This window comes from Sinocyclocheilus anshuiensis, unplaced genomic scaffold, assembly GCF_001515605.1.
Source record: "Sinocyclocheilus anshuiensis isolate Anshui unplaced genomic scaffold, SAMN03320099.WGS_v1.1 scaffold553, whole genome shotgun sequence".
Lineage (NCBI taxonomy): Eukaryota > Metazoa > Chordata > Actinopteri > Cypriniformes > Cyprinidae > Sinocyclocheilus > Sinocyclocheilus anshuiensis.
In genome coordinates this window covers 3,181,381-3,187,281 of record NW_015539821.1, presented here as the reverse complement: position 1 = coordinate 3,187,281, position 5,901 = coordinate 3,181,381, and positions in this window count along the sequence as shown.

Sequence of the window (5,901 nt, the reverse complement as noted above, 5' to 3'; positions counted from 1 at the left end):
ACCCCGGGCTGGACTCTGCTTCGTCCACGGTGAAAGCCGATCTGGCGATCCACAGCGTGAAGTTGATGTATTTCCTCAGCGACCAGCACAGATCAGCTCTAGGCATGACGAAGCGGATATCATCCTCTTTTGGAAGACCAAACAAAGTAGTTTCGCTTTCACAACGAAGCACACAGCGTCTTCACGACATGGCTGCAGCGTCAACAAAACTACAGTGAGACTAAGAGTTACGCCTTCTTTCTTTGCGTGAACATTTGGGCGGCGTTATGCAAATCTTCCCACATAGTGAGGCAGATATGTGGGGGCGTGTTAGAACGAGCCGTTTTAGGTAGGTGTGGCTGACTCTGAACTTTTATAAAGAATATCTCTTTGGATTTGAGACTTTAGTCTTTGCAACTTTACAGATCTTCTTTATGCACCAAGAGCTTGTAACACTCCAAAGAGAAAGGAAAAATTGAAATCGCATCATATGACCCCTTTAAGGCAGCAACTGAACTTAAGTTTTTAAGTTGAAGTAGGTGGAAATTTAAAGTTAAAGTAAACTAATTTTACTTTATGAACACAGAAAATATCTGATGACTGACTCGAAAGGGACTATTCAGGCAATAGGTATGCAAGTACAGCTCCTTTCAATCTGTATTGAGAAAGACTGAAATCTCAAGAAAACTTCAAGATTATACTTCAGTAACGTACTTCATATTTTTCCTCAGTATAACTACACAGCTAAACTCTTGATTTGCCTCAGAGCCTGTCAGTATTTCCTGCACAACATAACCATACTATGACAAGCCATTCGTGCAAATTTCCTATTCTCCTTATTTATTCTGTGTACAGACAGAGAGAATCGGATGTGCAGCAAATAGGAAGCAGGACACTGTGAGAGGGTTCCCTCCTGACTCACACCAAATCACAGAGAGGTCTAATTAAAGCCATGTTCCTTTGGGTGAGGCCTGAGTTCCATGCATATATCTACAAATGCTACAAATATGAAAAGCTTTCTTGGCTGCTGTAGGGCAGTACCCAGTATTGACTTATTTGTCCACTGAGATGAAAAGCAGTGAAAACAAACAAGAGAGAGTGGATGTCTACAGCTGTCACGACCATGAAGAATTTCTGGTGGCAGATTCATGACAGATTCCCACTTCTGTCTGTTCCAGCCATCTCTGATGAACATCCAAGCAACCATCCATCCATCTATCAAAAAAAGTTTAAATGTATATCTATCTATCTAGAAAAATATATGCCGGCAAAGCATTCTGGGAAATGAAGTGTTCTATCTGTCTATCGATCAAGAAAAAAGTCAATGAAATGCTTTCTGGCAAAACGTATGCAGGTAAAATGTCTGTCTGTCAATCTATCAAAAAAGTATGCAGGTAAAGTATTCTGGGAAATGAAGTGTTTGTCCATCTATTCAAGAAAAATGTTTAGTGGGAAAATAAATTGTCTGTCTGTCTATCTATTTCTATCTAGAAAAAGATATGCAGGTAATGCATTCTGTGAAAATTAAGAGTTTTTCTGACTATCTATTGAAAAGTTCAATGAAATGTTTTCTGAGAAATTAATTGTTTTAATTCTCTGCCTGTCTGGCTGGCTGTCCGTCTGTCTGTCAAGAAACAAGATATGCATGTTATGCATTCTGGGAAATGAAGTATCTATCTGTCCGTCTGTCTACCTCTTGCAAAAAAGATATGCAGGTAATGCATTTTGGGAAGGAAGTGTTCTGTCTGTCTGTCTTGTGTAACTAGTGTAGACCACCTAGAGGATTTGAGAATGCCATTAATGTCCAGGAGAGGTTGGCAGGGGCTGACTGAGTCTGATGGTGATGAGATGTGAGGCAGCACACTCTGAACAGAACAAAACAGCTGTGAAAACAGACCAGTCTCACAACACAGACCAGAGCCATAGACTGCACACAACCCGTGTGGTCCAGCCTAACGAAGGATGACATCAAGGTGATCTGCAGCAGGATCCTGACATCTACAAACAACTGCTGATTCCCAGAATTCCCAAAATAGCATAATTGAGTTTCTATAAATGATCAGTTTAGCATGAAGATGTGCTAAATAGTAATTATTTTTATTTTGGAATAATTGTTAAGAATGAACTGCAATAATCATAGCTGTATGTGCAAAGTGGACTTGCTATTTCTGGACCCAACGGGTGAAGGAGTCCCATTCAAAAACAAACATCTGAGCAGAAGATAGATCTTTTGGTAATGCTGTACCCCAACTGCAAAGTGTTCCCTCTCTGTCCGCAAAAGATGCAGACTAATTAATCTTGGGCTAATTAAACAAGCTTCTATTAGCGGCTAATTTTCTGCCATGGAAAGTCACCTCTTGATCCTGGGATCTAAAATAAGCCTGCTGACAACAAGAGGAGAAAACAGGGTTCAGGCCAATCCAAATGAAGTTCCAGCTGCCAAAACAGATCAAGCATGGGATCCTGGCACTCTCCCTGCCCACTTAACACCACGTGCCAAATTTTTAATCACACAAGACTTGCATTCAAACATACATTCCATGTGCCATGCACATGATAGATAAAACAACATGTAACAATATGTAATCTATACGGACCCTGTTCCCGTGAGAGCATTTTCCTTTCCTGGTTACAGACAAACATTTGCTAGGAGATCAAATGGCACACGCAAATGCATTTAAAAGCTGACAGACAATTGCACCCACATCTCAATGCATATGATCTAGTTTTATCTTCTGGCATCAGTTCTCAGCTTTTTGAATGTGCTTCCAGCCACGAAATTAGAGTCTATGGCTAACTAATTCCCAGTAGGATATTTTAAACACTTTCCATGGCTGCACTCCTCACTGCTCTTTAGCAGCGAAACACTTCATGGAAAAATCACTTTATCTACCCAACAAATTACAGATGAGTAAGAACATTATCTTTAAGAGTACATCAAAACCTAAGCAACATTTTCATGAATAAATCAGCATAACTGCCATAATTGGGAATGTGCATACGAATTCACTAGTTCTAATTGTTATTTTTAAAAATGATTTAATTGAAGCAGTTTGTTTAGATGCTTCGTATAGCCTAAATAAATAATAAGTGATTCACGGATTCAGCAGGTTTCAATCAGATGGATAAAAAGGTCTGAACTGACGTTGCTGACAAAAAAATATTTTCAGTTTTGCAGACCAGTCCAGCAGTTTGATAGAAAAATTACATTGTGATGGGTCACGTATGAGTCACCAGTGTTGGTTTGTAAGTCTGCATGAATGCAAGACATCTGATGAATGGGACAGACTTGTACTCACACTGTTCTTTAAAGTAACGCAGTAGTATGCAGACCAAATATGGAACAACTATAAGCGAACATTCACATCAATGGTACTTCTCCAACAGCAAATCATACATGTGATTACAGAGAATATTATAAGGATACGTTAGCTCTGTTCCAAATATTAGTGCCATTATATGGCAGTAGCCTGTGGAATACCTGCCAACAGCGGGTGAATTGAGAAAATTTCCTACGGGCCAAGAAACTGTATTTTGCATAATTTTTATTGAAAAATATTTCGTCTCTATGCCAATGGAAAAATTTAGCAGCTTTTTCCTTGCATTTTTGTGGCAAACAGCACGGGTCATTGTGTCACTCGCAGCATTATATATGAGCCCGTCTCATGTGAAATTAAACCTCTCGTAAAAACATTTATACACATGTTTTGGTGGCTTAACACAAGTAATATATCACATATGTTTTGCAAAATGGCATTCTAGAGGGGAAAAGAAAAACTTAAGGCAATCTTGATAAACTTCTGATGCTAAAGACACACTATATTCAGTTATTTTCTCTATTTTTACACTAAAAAACTGTTCCACATGATCCCAAAACTGGATCAGTCGTTACCCAGCAACACACAAACTCTGCGTTGACTCTAGTACGGTGTTCTGCAGGGATGCATGTTCACATTAAGGAAACATGAGGTGGGCATGCAGCCCACGAGGTGTCATCAGCAGTGTGTGAGAATCAGTTAAACATTGCTACGCCTTCGTCTGTACATCTTTACTCATTAACACGCAGCATGAAAGAGAACACATGGCAACAACACGTCTCTCTCACACACACAACCGTCTGCTCATGGGAGGAAAAAACTGCACGGCCTGAGAGCCAGACACGCAAGCGGATATATCACATTTGTGTGTTTTCAGGAATAGCTGCTGCATTTAATTTTTCATCGTTTCCCTGCCCACTCCGTGGCCCCCCGATTTTCAGGGCCGCCCACAAACTGAGGACTTCATACCAGACAAGTGCATCATCTCGCGTCGGAAAGAATGAACACAACGTGTTTCAAATGAGCGCAGGTATTTTGGAGAGAGTTGGCTTAGCGAAGTATCCCATGACACCCCATACAAGCACCACGTGGCCCCGAGGAATTGTTTGGGCGTTCGGTGTCATTAGCATGAGACGTATGTACAACAATTTGCTAGCATATACAAATTACAAAAGCAAAGATAAATGAACACAGAAAAGAAGACAAACACTTTGTAATCTTAATGAAGCTTGTGGCAAATATGAAAGCCTGTGGTCACCGCAGCTGTTTCCCACTGAAGAACATTATAAACTATCGCCTAGACGAATGAGGTCTATAATGAAGTCAATACCAAAGTCATGAGTCACTGTTTTACAGTGAGCATATTTCAAGTTTTTGACTGATGCGTCAATGTGCTACACATGTTAATTCAAAACATAAAAAAAAAAAGTTGACAAATCCACTTGGACTCAACAGTAGATGCAACCCAATCTGCACGGTGATGTTTGAAGTGAGCTGGCCTGTGTGGACTCTGGATGGGACCTGCTGAGATGACAGAGCAGAGAGACATCAGGGCCACTTGCTCCCCCTCACAACATCCCCTTTAATTATTTTTATAATGCAAGTGAAGAAGCGAATGGAAACTATGTGAAGCCTCCTGTGGTGGTGGTGGAAGGGGTTGTGTCTTTCCCCTTATTTTTTCCCCTTTTTTTCTGTGGTACTACTGGAGGAGTTTGATCTATAAACACATTGGAGCTCACTTTCTCTCCCTCTCTCTTTCAGGAGGGTGGTATGACTGTGAGGTCTAGGCATAAAGACATTGTAAATAAATTTCTGTGTCCATATACTTACCCACAAATCTGACCCCAAAACAAGAGACTGTGGTTCTGTCTTGCTTTTCTGTCTACACAGGCTACAATACCTTTCTGTAATCTGCATTCATTTTTTTAATGATTGGTCTAAACCTGCGGCGCCAAATAGATGCTTCCTTTTCTTTCTTTATTTCTTTCTTTTTTTTTTAAATCAGTGTCCTGTGCCATGAACACTACATTTTAAAGATGCTTTGTCAAGCGGATGATTCTAAAACAATGGGCAAATCAGATTATGTGGTGTAATAAGCAACTATAGTGTATTGAGTTTGTACACTAGCAATGGAGTTGAGTTGATAGGAGTTAATTTCCATTGACAGCATCTCTTCATGCATGGCAGACATTCCATTCTAGTGTCGGTTGAATTCCAACACAGGCACACCTAATTTTGCTTAATGAAGTACTGATTAGGTGATCACCTCGACCAAATCTTATTTAACAAGAAAAGTATAAAAACCACTGCTGTGGTCATCACTATCCTCTAGCAATAGGACCAGCTGGATGGCAAAAACAGTGCAATTAGTACCTCAAAATTGGAATCAAATAATAACTACAAAAGAGTTGAGTAAGGAAAAGAAGGGTTCAATTCTGGCTTTAATGGCAGAGGGATACACTGAGTGCTTCCCTCCTTACTTTCAAAGACAGTGATTCATAAGAAGAAGGTCAAGCTGCAGACGTTGGGGACAACAAAGCTACAGACCGGCAGAGGGCGAAAACGACTCTCCACTGACTGGAATGACTGCCAACTCATTCGGGAA